This window comes from Notamacropus eugenii, chromosome 1 (genome assembly GCF_028372415.1).
Source record: "Notamacropus eugenii isolate mMacEug1 chromosome 1, mMacEug1.pri_v2, whole genome shotgun sequence".
Classification (NCBI taxonomy): Eukaryota; Metazoa; Chordata; class Mammalia; order Diprotodontia; family Macropodidae; genus Notamacropus; species Notamacropus eugenii.
In genome coordinates this window covers 419,997,466-420,012,889 of record NC_092872.1, presented here as the reverse complement: position 1 = coordinate 420,012,889, position 15,424 = coordinate 419,997,466, and the positions used below count along the sequence as shown (strand labels likewise).

The 15,424-nt window shown below is 44.7% G+C and overlaps 1 protein-coding gene across 6 annotated transcripts in view; it reads right to left on the bottom strand.

Moving 5' to 3' along the window:
* The window catches only part of EPB41L1 (erythrocyte membrane protein band 4.1 like 1), a 99,964-nt gene that overhangs the window by 76,913 nt on the left and 7,627 nt on the right, over positions 1-15,424 (bottom strand). The gene's annotated exons all lie outside the window — the stretch shown is intronic.

Sequence of the window (15,424 nt, the reverse complement as noted above, 5' to 3'; positions counted from 1 at the left end):
GCAGGTCTAGGAGTAAACTGAAAGATGGGCTTCATGGACAAAAATTCTGATGTAAGAAAGGGACCTAATACAGCTGTGCAGAGGACTAAATCTGAGTGAGAAAGGTTTAAGAACCACCACCTTGATCTCTTGAGGGGATTGGAATAGATAATCCACACCAATCTGAAATCCTATCAGAATGGGGAAAGAGACAATTCTACTAGAGCAGTCTGGGAAGGCTTCCTTGAGGAGAGGGTCACGATCATGGCTTTAAAAGATGGGTAGATTTTAAGTACCTTAATTTAAGCCCGTTGAGTATTTACTGAATGAGTGAATGAATGAGCTCTTTGAAAGAGAGGAAAAGCTGCAATGTGTATATTTGGGGAACCGAATTCAGTCCTTCCCTCCCTCCCCCCACTCCCCATCAGCAGGGATCTTCTCAGCCTCAGGAAAATTCGGGCAATAGGAAGGGCCTTCCACTCATTTAAGCCAATTCCCCACCAGGAGCCAATCAGAGCCACAGGAACAAGCAGGAACCCCGGTTCCCGTGGCAACACAGACAATGGCACCTTCTCAGTACAGGCTCCTGCTAAAAGCATTAGCGGAAAACATTAGAGCCTGGGCTGCCTTCTCTCTGCTCTGGGGGGCCTTCCCCTGGTTCATCCCAGAACACACATGGCAGCTCCCAGTCCCAAACCTCCCCCACTAAGGAGATGGGCTTTCTGGGAGGGAGGGGAAGGTAGGAAAAAGGAACTCCCACTCCCATCAGCCCTAATGTAGGTGGGGTGAAATGAGAATGAAGCCTTATAACGAAGAAAGACCTCATAAGACAACAACCATTTCTGACTCTCCAACTTCCCCAAGGGAAAACAGGGGCCAAGAGGAGAGGCAGGCATTCATCCTAGAACAGGCTTATGAGTGGCAGCCACATCTCTACCTTAGGGATGACACCACAGACATCAGAGACCTGGTATGGTAATTAGGAGATATAGATTCAAGTCTCAGCTCAAGTAATTACTAGCTGAATAACCTTGGGTAAATCACTTCCTTCTCTGGGTCTCAGTTTCCCTATCCTCTTGTTTTGTTCAGTCATGTCCACCTCTTCATGCCCTTGTGGACCATACTGTCGATGGGGTTTTCTTAGCAAAGAAAATGGCATGGTTTGCCATTTCCCTCTCCAGCTCATTTTACAGATGAAGAAACTGAGGCAAAGAAGGTTAAGTGACTTGCCCAGGGTTACACAGCTAGTAAGTGTTTGAGGCCCTATTCAAACTCAATCTTTCTGATTCCAGGCTCTGCATTCTATCCACTTTGACAAAATAAGAAAGCTTAAAATGATGGTTTCTAAGGGTCTCTGATGGAATGAATCAGCCCCACCAGGATTAGTCATCCTGAACACTTCACCAGTAGTTAAAGGTACCATTCATACTCAGGCCCCTTCTGAAAGGCTCTTGCTTTTACACTATACCCTGAGTGACAGACAAAACTCAATGAGCCAGAACTGTTTCTCTTAGATCTCCAGGGCCTGGATGAGCCCAGTCTACATCAGTTCTGACTCCAGGATGGACAGGGAGAGTTCCTACTATGAATGTGCATAGGATACCCTATTAGCCAAAAAGCCTCTCCCAGTGAAACCCATAACTAGGAGTTTTTACAAATGGGATAAGAACCAGAAACTGCCTTCAGTTTGCAAGGGGTCCACAAAAAGTAGGAAAAGAGAAAAGAGAGGGATCATTTCAGCTGGCCATCTGGTGACTTCCCAATTTAACTAAGGATTTTCACTAAATAAATACTTAAGCTCTGTTGTTTTTTTCCTGATGAAGGATCTCAAGTGTTATCAGTGTCCAAGAAATCTGGTGACTCGGTTACCCTGCCCTAAGTTAAGGATCTGCCCCTAGTAACTTTACCTGACAGAAGAAGGTAGGAGGGTAACTTCAGGCATTTGACAAAGATTCTCTACATGAGTGGGAAACAAAAAGGTTTCATCCTAAGTCTCAATTACCCAGCAAGTTCAGTCTCCCAGAATCTTTCTCCAACAAGCATTTGAGCTGATCTGATTCCCCATCTATTTTGCCCCCAAAATCAGTATCCCCCAGATCAATGCAGAACTGATTCTGAGCCCCACTCCAATGACACACAAGGCTTTAAAGCCTGAGATCCCATAGCTCCAACTTGTCCCGAAGGACAATCCAGATCCCATTTCCCCCAGGAAGTCCCCTTGAAATACCACAGACATCTTTGTCCCTTTGAACTTGGGTCTGTCCTAGCTTTACTAGTTAATTCCTGTTTAGTTGCCTAATTGGTCCCATGCCTGCAACTTATCCCTCTAGTCAAAGAGGAAACTAAGGGGCCTAGAACTGGGTGACCCATCACCTTTTCTTCTGAAATTTTCTGTTCTGTTCCCACCTCCTCCCAGCTCCACCCTTACTTGAGGGCGGGCCTGTCACCACCAGCTACCATAGTCCTCCCAAGAGGAAGTGCCCACAGACAAAGAGACTGGCATGTCTCAACCTGCTATGTAGGTGTACTGGGGTGAATGTAAGGTCACAGCCTCAGTCTTTCCTCTACCACCACTTCCATCACCATCCAGGTCCAAAACTAGTTTCCCCAAGGAAGAAAAGGGTTTCCCCTCAGCCATAGGGTATCAGGTTCTCCTAGACCACAAACAATTTTCTTCCTCAGCCCTCTCCCTATCCTTATCTGACACCTGGGCATAGCATCCAAGACCTGGAACACTGTGTCATTATCACTTAAAAAAATGGTGCAGTATTATAGTGTCATTATCACTTTAAAAAATGCTGCAGTATTATAGTCTGAAGACCTGGATTTGAATTTTGGCTCTATTTACCATTTGCATGTGATCTTCAGTAACTTCCTCTTGGGGACTCTGGGGAGTCCCATATAGCTCTGCTATTTTGCCATCCTATGATTCTCACCTAATTGCTTGGGAGAAATGACTCAGGTTCTTTGGAGTTTTTCCTTGCATTTTCAGGGGTCCCTGGAAGAAGAAAACAAATGGGTCTTGGGGAAGGGGAGCTCAAAAAACCTGCCTTTCCAGCCTGCCAGAGCCAACCAGCTCAAATGAAAATCCACACACTTATCCTTGTCCAAGTCCTTTTCTATCCACTTCATCATTTAATCCCCGCAAACACCTCTGTGATAAAGTCTTCTACCCTGGGTCTCAGTTTCTCCATCTACAAAATGAGATAATTGGAATAGATGAGCCCTTTGAGTCGGACAACCTGTGTTCCAGATGACATGCTATGATTCTATTCTCATTTTACAGATGAAAAAATTGAGTCTTAGAGATAAGAAATGACATTCCCAAGGTCACAATTAATGAGTGACAGGCCTTCTAACTGCCAATCCAGTGCTCTTTACCTTATACCACATCACCTACTCTTTAGGAAGAGATCCAGAATCACTGATCAGAAAAACAGATAAGAAATGAGATAGGGAAAGTAATCGAGGCTGCCAGGTCCTGCCTCAGTCTTCTCCAGTATTTCCTGAGAGAGTCATGGGTCCCTGTGGCCATGTGTGGCTTCATTGAGTCCTGGAAACGCCCCAAGGCAGGGTAGGGAAGGGAGCCCAGCTATGAGGTTGTCAAACCAGTCTTGACAAAACAGGACAGCAGCCAATAGGCCAGAGGGGTTGCCTGCCCAGTGAGCTATAGAGAGGAGACAGAGAAGAGGGGAGAGGGCAGGAGACCTAATGAAAAACTGTCTCTCCCTGGCCACCCACAGCCCAGCTCAAACAAGCCAGGCACAGCAAGAAAGGAGAGAGAGGCCTGGCCAAACCCAGGCTCCAGAATTTCTTCAGACAGTCCCTCCACACCAGAAACTATACCGTTGTCCAGGAAAAATCCCAGGACCCAGGGTCTAGAAGACTCCGAATTATTTAACTCTACTTGTTCTTGAATCTAAGCTTCCTCAATTTACTTCTACCTTAGCCTCTGAATCCTAGAGCCATAGTGGTAGTTGCAAGGAAGAAACTGAGGCCTGGAAAAGGTAAGAGAACTTATCCAACAACATATGGTGAGATAGACAGTGGCAGAGCCAAGACTCCAGAACCAACCTCCTGGTTCCTTTACCTGGTATTTACTCTGCTGCACTCCCCAGCCTTTCTTCTATCCTACCCCACACAGAGTGCTAGATTCCACAAGCATAGCTCTGATCCTACTTTCTTCATTCAAAAACCTTTAACCACTGCCCAAGAACCAAAATCCTAACCCAGGGATTCCAAATAACAAATGTAATACCAAAGCCTTCCACATCCAGCAGAAGGGCAGACCTCACCCCAACCCCACCTTTGGGCTGCAAAGGCAATTTGCTGCTGCCACTGAAGAGGTTGGACGGATGGGAAGAACAGAAGAATTAAGTATTTACATAGTCCCCACTATGTGCTATCAGGGGTGAGAACCCTAGGGCCTCAAGTACAGCCCTTTGATTGAATCCAAACCCCACAGAATGTGGACTCAGTCAAAGGGCAGCACTTGAGGACCTAGAGGGCCATGTGTGACCTCAAGGCCACAAGTGTTCCATCCTACTTTTTACAGGGGTTCTCCCATTTGATCCTCATAACAACCTATAATGTAGGTGATGTTATTATCCCATTTTTACAGTTGAGGAAACTGAGGCTGTGAAAAATTAAGTGATTTGCCCGGAATCAAACAGCTATTGTTTGAGGCTGAATTTGAATTCAGGTCTTCCTGAGCTCTTGGACTCCAGCTCCGTGTGCCACCTGGCTGCCCCTGGGAGGACAGAAAGCAGTGAGGGAACACGCCTTCACTTCAAACATCTAGAAAGCCACCTGGAACAGTCCCTCTCTGTTTTGATAATTGGGCCTTTCCCAAATGGAAACTCTGTATCCCTAGGAAGGACACAGCGTCCACCATTCTGTTATATGCTACACCTCTTGCCCAGTAACCAAACAACTTTCCCAGGGCAATTTAGTGTCTCCTTAGGACTAGGAAACAACAACAGATTTCCTGTGGTCTGTCTGTGAAATCACCTCAGTTCTAGCTTCTGTATTAATAATAGCTCACACTTCTCTTGCAGCTTTGAAGCATTTTCCTCCCAAACCATCCTATGTAGTAGATAATGACAGTAACTACAAAAATGATGATATTTCTATAGTACTTTAAAGTTTGCAAAGCACTTTACATATATTTTCATTTGATCCTTAAAATACCCTGTAAAGGAAATTTTATTATTTTCCCCATTTTCTAGATGAGAAAACTGAGGTTTTCTAGAGAGGTTACTAAATTGCCCAAGATTACACAGCTAGTAAGTGTATGAGATTAGATTTGAACCCAGGGCTTCCTGACTTCCAGTCCAGTGTTCTATCCACTACAAGCATTAGTATCTCCATTTTATAGTTGGGTGTGCTACCCACTAACAAGGAAGAGAACTGCTCAATCTCACATCTTAAATCAGTTAAAGCTCCTACTTAAACCCAGGCCTCATCGCTCTAGGAGTATGCCCCTAATGGCATCACACCATCTCTTATCCTTTCTGTGCCTCAGTTTTCTTATCTGTAAAATGGGGACAATGTCACACTCTATCATTGGGCTGTTGGGACATTTAAAAAAAAACCTCTCATCAAACACCTCTGGTGACAGAATTAGAGGAGAGAGAGAGAATGCTGAGCAGTGGGAAGCTTAGGAAAGGCTGCCACAGAGGTCAGGAAGCACTAGATCTGGCCAGAAAAGCTCAGAAAGGAGAGGATGGTCCACTCTCAGCAACAAGGACACCTCAAAGTTGGGCACTGGCTCAAATACACCTTTGTCTTCCTTTGGAACATTTCCACACCTTGCTTTTGAAAGACCTTATCTCTGACGCTGCTTCCATGAAGCCTTGGCAGATACCACCACACCTCACCAGGAGGGCAGGGAGAAGAAGGCCCAAAGTCCTTGTCAGTGGCACCTAGGCTCCCAGCAGAGGTCATCTGCCTAGCTGTAGTGAAAAGCATCCTACCCATTTGCAGGAGGAAAAACTAAGGCCCAGCCCAGGTAAATTATTCCATTACCAAGAAAGAGGGGCAGTAGGTGGCACAGTGGATAGAGGACCAGGACTGGAATCAGTAAGACCTGAGATCAAATCCAGCCTCAGATACTTATTAGCTGTGTGACCCTGGTAAAGTCATTTAACCCTGTTTGCCTCAGTTTCCTCATCTCATAAAATGAGCTAGAGAAGGAAATGGCAAACCACTTCAGTATCTTTGCCAAGAAAAAATCTAAATGAGTTCACAAAGAGTCAGACATGACTGAAAAACAACTGAACAACACCAAGAAAGAATCAGTTTGGAATGCTAGAGAAATGCTTTAGGGGACTGGGGAAGTCAGGGCTTGTGTCCATGTACATGTGTGCATGTACACACACAAATACACACACACACACTTGTTATGCAAAGACAAAAAAGTAGAACCATGAGATCCAAGTGAAAGAGTAAGAAGGAACTCTCTAGAGGATGGCATATCAATCCTCCTCACGGTGCTGTAATTTGTCCTTAGTTCTCAAAGAGAACCATGACATCAGGAAGATGATGCCATGACTTGCAAATGAATTGGATTTAAGTGAGGCAGGCTGTGCAAAGTCACCAGCTTCACTCTCTCCTCTAAAGCCATCTGGGTCCAATGGCAAGGTATACAGCAAGATGACTGGAGATACCTCTCCTCCCACCCTCATTTTACAGATGAGCAAACAGAGGCCTAGAGGGGAAATGATTTGCTTGGGATCCTACAGGTCAGAGACATAGACAACATAAGAACCTCAGGTCTCCTGGCTCTCAGCCTGATGATCTTTGCCCTCTACACTGTTTCCTCCTGCAGATGGGGAGGAATGCAACCTCACAGGATCACAGAACTCAAGCTGGAATTTCTAGAGTAGGGACATAACAGGATCAAACCTTCCCAGAGGGAAGATCACTTTAGCACCACATAAAGATGGATTAGAGAAGAGAGAGACTGGAGGCAAGGAGATTGGTTATGAGATTATTACAATAGTCCAGTGATAGCTTGAATTAGGGTGGTGTCTATCCACCAGAGATAAGAGGGTGTGTTCCTGAAGTTGTAGAGGTAGAAACAAGATCTAGTAACTGATTAAATACATAGAGTAAGAAAGAGGAATGGAAGAAGTCCCTGAGGTTTTAAACCTGGATAACCAGAAAGATGGTGGTACCCTTGATAAAAGGGAGGAGAGATGAAATCTCCCAGGGACAGGGCGATGTCAAAGTCCATTTCTGCCAGCTTCTCAACCACACAGGACTGAGAGGCCTCAAAGAGCCCTAGCTCTGTGTCTACTACTATACAAGCAGAGTTGTTAGGCATGGGACTTGCCCCCGAATAACAAGGCTTTTCTCAGTTTCTGAGTTCCCACTTACAAAGGTCTGACAACTTCCCTAAGCAGCATGAGATCTAGATTCTAGTGAGATGCTCCCTTGGCCGCAAGTCCTTAAAATCACTGAATCTCAGATCTGGAGGTTCCTGGAGACCATCTAGCTCCACACTTTGACAGAGGAAGAGAATTTGGCCCAAAGCAGGAAAAGGATTTGCCCAAGGTCACACAGGGAGTCAGTGTCATGGTGAAAAGAGTGTTAGGGAAGTGGAAACAGAAGCAGATGGCCCCTGATTCAAGAACAACTGAACAAACTGCAGTACTTGAATGGGGTGGAATGTTACTGTTCTGTAAGAAATGAAAACCAGAATGAGCACTAAGAAGCACAGAAAGACTTATATGGACTGATGCAAAGTGAAGCAAACAGAGCCAGGAAAACAAGACCCAAAGGCCATAACCACGCAAACAGAACAACCACAAAACAACTGAAACAAAAACAAATCATAAATTAAATTATGAAGACCAATCTTTATTCCAAAGAAGACATGAGAAGACAAGTATGCCCCATAAAGGTAGGGAGAGGAATTATGCAATCCTGTCCAATTTTTTAAGATGTGTTGATTGGAGCAGCTAGGCGGTACAGTGGTAGAGCTCTGGACCCAGAGTTCAAATTGGGCTTCAGACACTTACTAGCTGTGTCAACCTGGGCAAGTCACCTAACCCCAATAAAAAAAAAAAGATGCTCAATTTTGCATAACTTTTTCCCTTTTCTTTCTCTTTATTAAAATAAGGGATGTTTGGGTCAGAGAAGGAAGGTAGGTGATATAAAAACAAAAGATATCACTAAAAATCTTTTTTTTTTCCTTTTAAAAACCAAATTCAGAGGAAGAAAACTGATAATTCTAGCTCTATGCACTTACTCTGTGTAACCCTAGGCAAGCGGTTAAATCTCTCTGTGTCCATTTTCTCATTTGGGTTTGAACCGTGTTTCTCCCACTTCCCTACTGAATGACCTGGGGCAAGTCATTTCCCTTCTCTGAGCTGCAGTTTCCTCATCTGTAAAGTGGGGCTAGTACAACTTAACACTACTTATCCTACAAGCTCTTCTGAGGAAAGTGCATTAGCAATGGTGATGTCTAGACTCAAACTAGATCTCCTGATCCTCGTTCAGGCTTCTTACAACCATAGTGTTGCTCCTAAAAGTCTGCTCCCAGGGGCCAGGGCCTCATGTGTATTTATTTGGAACCTCAGACATGAGTCAAGGTGACTCCCTAAAGCTGTCTCTGTGTCTGAAATGTGGGTTCACCTAAGAGCCCCAGGAGGAGAAAAACAGACAAGTGCTGAATAGCAGCAGAAAAGAGAAAAGACAGCTGGAATCCAAGGAACACTTATCCCTGCCCCCAGCTCCCTGAGGGATGGGGATGTTGCCCAAGTACCTGAAGAGGCAGAACATAGGGTCAATTCCCTGGCCCTGGCAGCATCATCACCACTATCAGTACCATCGTAAATAGCATTTCTATTGAGCTTCAAGGTTTGCCAAGCACTTTACAGAAATCTCATTTCATGCCTGCAACAACTTTGGTAAGTAGGTGATGTTATTATCCATTTTGTGCTTGGACTTGGCTTGACTCTACCATCAACCTAATGTTCTTCAATGAGCAAAGTATTTTGCCTCCCTTGGCCTTAGTTTCCCAATCTGTGAATTGGGGATAATCTATGCCTTGTGTAAGGTGGCTGAGACACAAGAGTTTGTGCTGTTGAGGAAGCCTGGAGCTCCTAGTTCACATAATTCCATTCACCCAAACAACCATTTATTAAGCTCCTACTCTGCGTAAAGTTGCAGGCCAGGGTCTGAGATGATAATACTTCATATCTTTCGGAAGGTCTCAGACATCCAAGTCCTCTATCTGATTCTCTACAATAACCTTACCAAGAAGGCAGGACAGGTTTCATTCATTGTCCCCCTATTGTCTTTCCTCAGGAAAAAGTCCTGGAGGGCCAGGACTTAACCAAGATCATCCAGGGAGTTCTAGGTTGCAGAACCAGCACTTAGGTGGATGTCTGCAGATGGCAGGTACTCTTGCCAAGGTGACCCAGATACATGTCCTAGAATATTTTACAGGTGAGAAAACTGAGGTCCACTGAGTGACGTGTACCAGAAGGCATGGCAAGTTAGGAACAGAGTCAGCACTAGGATCCAGATCTCCTGAAGAGAAGTCTGGGGCTCTCCCTATCTCCAGAAGCTTATTTTGTGAATCTGAAGACAGGGAGTGGAGTGGAGTGGACTACATTCAGGCTCCTGGATAGATCTAACAGAAGGAGAAACTCTTATAATTTCATAGCACATCAAATTCAACTCAACCTGGAATAATCTCCTCCATCACATTTCTGACAAGGAGTCATTGTTTCCTAATGTTCTTCATGAGCAAAATCATTTTGCCTCCCTTGGCCTTAATTTCTCAATCTTAAAGGGCACATTAGCTTGGGAGGCAGCCCCTTCAAGTGGCTTCTGGGACAATACTCAAGCTACTGCTTCTCTCCCAGGGCTGGTAGGAGGGAATAAGCATTTATTAAATACCTACTATGTGCCAAGCTAAGCACTTTAATTTAATTTGATCCTCACAACAACCCTGTGTGGTAGGAGATATCCTTATTTTCTAGGGAAACTGAGGCAGAAAACAATTAAGTGACTTGCCCAGGAGTAGTAAGTATCTGAGTTTGGATTTGAACTCAAGTCTTCCTGACTCTAGGCCCAGTGTTCTAACTAATGCACCACCTCAATGCTGAGTTTACTTCTACTTCCCTCTCTCCCCTTTCCTCCCCCTACTATCTCAAATCCTCCCCCATCCTCCAAGGTCCAGCTTAATTCCTATGTCTCCCAGCTCTCCTTCTTTCCACAGTACTTAGAAGGCATCCAGCATCATCTCTACAGGTCTAATTCATCTTGTTTTCCTGACCACCGGGCAAGTATCCTTCCCATTCTCCAGGACCCCAAACAGTTAGGAACTAAGTGCTTGCTGAATAAATTAGAATTTTAGGGATGGGAGGACCTAGAGTCAATCAGTTTCTATCTCCAGACGCTCCTAGAGCGCCAGAGTGATCACACAGATTCAGCCTCTCCTGCAGACCTCATGACTTTTTCTTGATCCCCTCCTCATCCCCACTAAGTAGCAAATCCTGTCCCATTCCTAAAAAAATTCCATGAAAACTTAGTATGTCAGCACCCTGATCTAAAAGGCAGGGAATCTGGGCACTACTACTAGCTAGATATCCTCAGGCAAATCTCTTGCCCTCTCTGAACCTTAGGTTTCCTCTGGATAAAACAAGGGGTATTGACACAATAGTCTCTGAGGGCTCTTCCATTTCTAACATGCCATAATTCTATGATTCAGACTCTCTAGGTCCAACCATCAACCTCTGATGATGTTAAATGAAGGCACCACAGAACGTCAAGAGACAGCTCCACAACTCTCTGGACACTCCCTCAACCCCCACCTCTTCCAATCTCTGGTTTCTGAAAGCCAGAATGACTGGTAGTCTCCTCCTTCTCTTCTACCATTACCCTAACCAGGCCACGTTGGAAAGAGACTAGTATGTCAGAATTGCCTTACCCAGCTTCCCAAAAACTTGTGGGAAAATAATCCCTGCCCTGCTTCCCTCACCATCACTGTGTCTGTGGAAACGTGAGCTATAATAGGAATGACATTAATCTAACCTGCAGGACTAGGTCAACCTCCCAAGAAATATAGGCCCAATTCAAGAGTGGCCTTCTGGAAACAGTTCCTTGGTTCAAGGACGGATTCCTCTTTCAGGCATTGCATCTAACAGGCCAGGCAGATGTTAGCTACTTAGAGAGAGAAAGTCCTTGCAACATTAGCCACGTCCTTACAGCTAAAACCCTGCAGAAAGTGACCTATGTAATCAAGAAACCTACCTTTTGCCTGATAACTCTGTTTTGGCCTTCTCCGCTCTCTTCACCGAAGGCTTCTCATCATCCTAGCTGACAGAGCCCCAGGGGCTGGCCCATTATCAAGTGGTCTATCAGTCTATCAGGTGGGACTGGCTCTAAGGTAGGCAGATGAGTAGGAGTCAAGGAAAAAGGGACCAGGCCTGGAGGGAGCAGCAGGTCAGAGCCAGACAAAACTAGAAGATTAAAACTCTTCCCAAACCAGAGCAGTCTGCAATGCCAGCCTCTTTCCTTCAACGGAGTTCAGTAGGGAGAGTGATACATCTAGAATCAAAGGAGTCAAAGGACCTCAGTTTGAAACCTGACTCCTGACTTTTTAGGCCTCAGTCTATGAAATGAGGAAATTGGACTTGATGATTGATAATAACAACAGTCAACATTTAAAGAGGCCTTTAAGGTTGGTAAAAACACTTACCAAATATCTCCTTTAACCCCACACAAACCTTGAAGGGCAGGTGCTATTATTATCCCCATTTTACAAAGAGGAAACTGAGGCACAGGGAGGTTAAGTGACTTATCCAGGATCACAGAGCTGGTAAGTGTCTAAAGCTGGACTTGATCTCAGGTCTTCCTTTGTCCAGGTCCTGAGCCTTTTCCACTGTGTCACCTGGATGACCTTTAAAGTCCCAGCTCTATATCTATGATCCTTCTCCCGACCTTCTTTTGCCCCCAGTCCCTCTGTCCTTCACTCTCTAAATCAAGCTTTTGTTTGGGAGAAACTCTGCCCTAGCTGTGGATTAACAATTAACTTCCTTAACTCAGGCTAGTTTCTGTTCCAGGTGTGGCCTGTTCCTGCTCCTGCAGAATATAAGTATGTGGGAAAAGGGGAAAGGAGAGAAGAAATCAAGCAGCCCCCACCCCTTTCCTCCAGAGGTGGCAGACAGACACAAAACAGGCCTTCTCTCCTGGTCTAATGGATCTGGGCCCCACCTAGGCTGTCCCATGGCTGCTCAAACAGACTAAAATACAATTGCCTAGAGACCCTTCACAGCTTGGCATCTGAAACCTCCATCATCCAGTCCCACCCTATTTGCCACCCCCCTCCCCCCACTTCTCCCTCTCCTCCAGCAACTCTGAATGTTCCCAGCCTACCTCCCCCTTCCTCACCCTGTCTTAGTCATTCCCCTCTCCACCTCCTTTAGGAAGACTCAGGAAGTCAATGCTGGACTTTTCAGAACAACTCTATGTTCTAGGTCCCTGAAGTCCCAGCCTCTCAGGGACAGCACACAGCATGACACCGAGGGGGGGAGGGGAGGAGAGGGGGAGGAGGGGGGGGGGGGGGGGCAGTGTAGAGATCAGGAGACCTAAAGAGCTGTAGGACTCCTGGGATAGTTCCATTTCCACCTATTTCTGAGCTTCCGACTCCCCACCCTTTGGCAGACTAGTGAAACCTATGAACCCCTTTTCAGAATAATTTTTCAGATGCAAAAAATACATAGGATTACAAAGGAAACCAATGATAATGAAATACAGTTATCAAAATATTCTTTAAAAAAAAAACCCACAAGCCTGCTGATTAAAAACTCTTGTAGATGGTCCCTAAGGTCCCTTTTCTAATATTCCCAGGATATTCCTGCCTGGTCCCTCTCCTTTCCCTTACAATTTTCTGGTCCTTTGGGCTAGAACGGGCCATATAAAAGAAGGAAGGAGAAAGTGTATTTTTTGGAATGGCAAAGAGTTCAAAGTATAAAGAGATGGGTGCGGCTAGAAAAGCAACTGTTGAGGGAAGGGATACCAAAAATCCTTCATTCCTCATGCCCTGCCTCTGCTGGGCTTCGTCTTCTATCCAGCCTCCCTGCCTCCCTTCCCTTCCTTGAGTTCTAACAGCCCAGATTCTTCTCAGTTTCAGAGAGTCATGTGGGCAGGACCCTTACTGAACTCAGTGTAGCAAAGCCAATAAGACATAAGCACAGGAAAAAAAGTCATCTGTAACCATATGTGTTAATATACATAGGCATAGAAGTCAAACAAAGTTTGATGTTAGGACAACGGGGGCAGGGGGAGGACACAGGAAGCCTTCATCTTTTACCCCCTGTGCACAGCAGAGCACCTGGGACATAAAAAAGTCCTTAAATACTTAGTATTTTGTAGATCATAGCTCACAGGATGTAGAGTTAGAAGGTAACACAGAGACATCCAATCCAAACTCTTATATTATATTATATAGTTATATAATTATATAGTTGGGGAAACACGAGGCCCAGAGAAGGAAAGTAACTTGTGGAATCCAACTGAGAAGGCAGAGATAGTATCTAAGCTTGGATTTAAGTGATGGACAGAATGTCAATGGGCAAATATTGAGGGAAGGGGATGACCTAGAAGGTTAGAATCAGCCTATCCCACTTCCCTCTTCCCCCAACTCATTCTTTGCTAATACTCCCTTCCCAGATAATTATTTTGTCTGGATTTTGTATTTATCTGTCTTCATCCTGATAGTCTCTTCTCCCCCTCATTAATCTAAGCTCCTTGAGGACTCTTTTTCTGTCTTTGTATACCTAGCACCAAAAACAGTTTTTGGTGCATAGGAGGCAGGTATTGTTGAATTTAGGACTTGTGATTGTCAGAAGACTAAGGAAGACAGGCTAGAAAGGGAGGTTGAGTCAATTTGTATAGGGCTTTGAATACGGATCTAATGAATTTGAACTTTACTGGGAGGACCACAGGGAGGTATGAATAATAGCTCACATTCCCATAAGGCCTATAAATCAATAGTCATTTGCCTACAACAACTTTTCTGAGATAAGTAGAATGAGTGTCATTCTCTCCATTTTAAAGATGAGGAGACAGCATCTCAAGAGCCCAAACCCAACTCGTCTAGACTCTAAGACCATTGAGCTTTATACCATGCCAGGCTTTCTCATTTCCAAAACAGGTTTTTGAGTAAGGGGAGTGACATGATCACAAAACTATATAGAAGATTTCTTAGGGGTCCCTCCTACATGAGGGAGTAGCTACTACTGCTATGGGAGGGGAAAGATACCCAATTCAGGGAGGCCAATTTCCTTTTGCCTCATACTCCAGAGTGAAGATAACCTTTCCTAGTACTAGGACCTGCTAGAGGATCTCAAAGCACTCCACAGACTCCACCTCTTTCCATCAGTAGGAATCTTTTTTGTAGGTAGAGAGATCATTTGCCCAGTTTTGAGAGGAGAAAAAAAAATCACTGGTATTAGAGTCAAAAACCCAAAGACTGAAGTACTGGGAAGAGTCCTAGGCTACGAGCCAGGAGACCTATCTGGAATCTGCCACTGACTTCCTGAGTGACTTTGAACAACTCTCTTCCCCTGGCTGGGTCTCCATTTCCCCATCCATAAAGTGAGAGGGTTAGATTAAGAGGTAGGATGCTGCCCTGGAAAGAACAATGGGTCTTGAATCTAAGCACAGGACTTGGGTTTAAATCCTGACTCTACCTTTACTACCTGGGTGACCCCTGGGCAAGTCACTTTCGAGAGGGTTGGACTAGATAATCTACAAGGTCTCTTCCACCTCTAACTGACTGGATTCAGCTCTATTATATCCCTTTGGTCCACTACTTAAAAATTTAATTAAAAAAAAAAGGAACAAACAAAAACAACCAAACAGAGTGTATTTAGGAAAGAAATGCTTCACTAAAACTTTTCATCCCCAACCCCTTTAAGAGCTTCTTACAGTAATACCAAAGGGCTTCAATTCCTGCCCTGAGCAACCCAACCTTACTCGACCCCACAACCAGCCCAGACTATTCTCCACTGCCCTCTCCCCGCTCCCCCCCGCCCCAGATTTCTAATCCTAAAGAAAGAAAAGGAGAGAGGGTCAATCAAAGCAGTTTTCTGTCATGAGGAAGGATTAGATTTATTCCCAATGACAAAAGAGGAAAACCAAGACCAATTTGTAAAAAGGTGGTTGGGGGTAGAACAGTGAGGGAATGATAATTATGAGGAGGTTAATTAACAAACTCTCATTTCTGTAGCTTTCCTCCCCATATGTTGGTGCCTTGGAAAGAATATTAGATTTGGAGTAAAAAAAACCCAGATACCTGCCTTTTGAATTTAGCCTCTGCTATTAGATGCTGAGGCTTTAGCAGAAGAAAGCTAAGATTGCTCCTAGCTATAAATTCTATAAATTCTATAAAACCTCCAAAATCTACTACAAAGGTAGGTAGCAC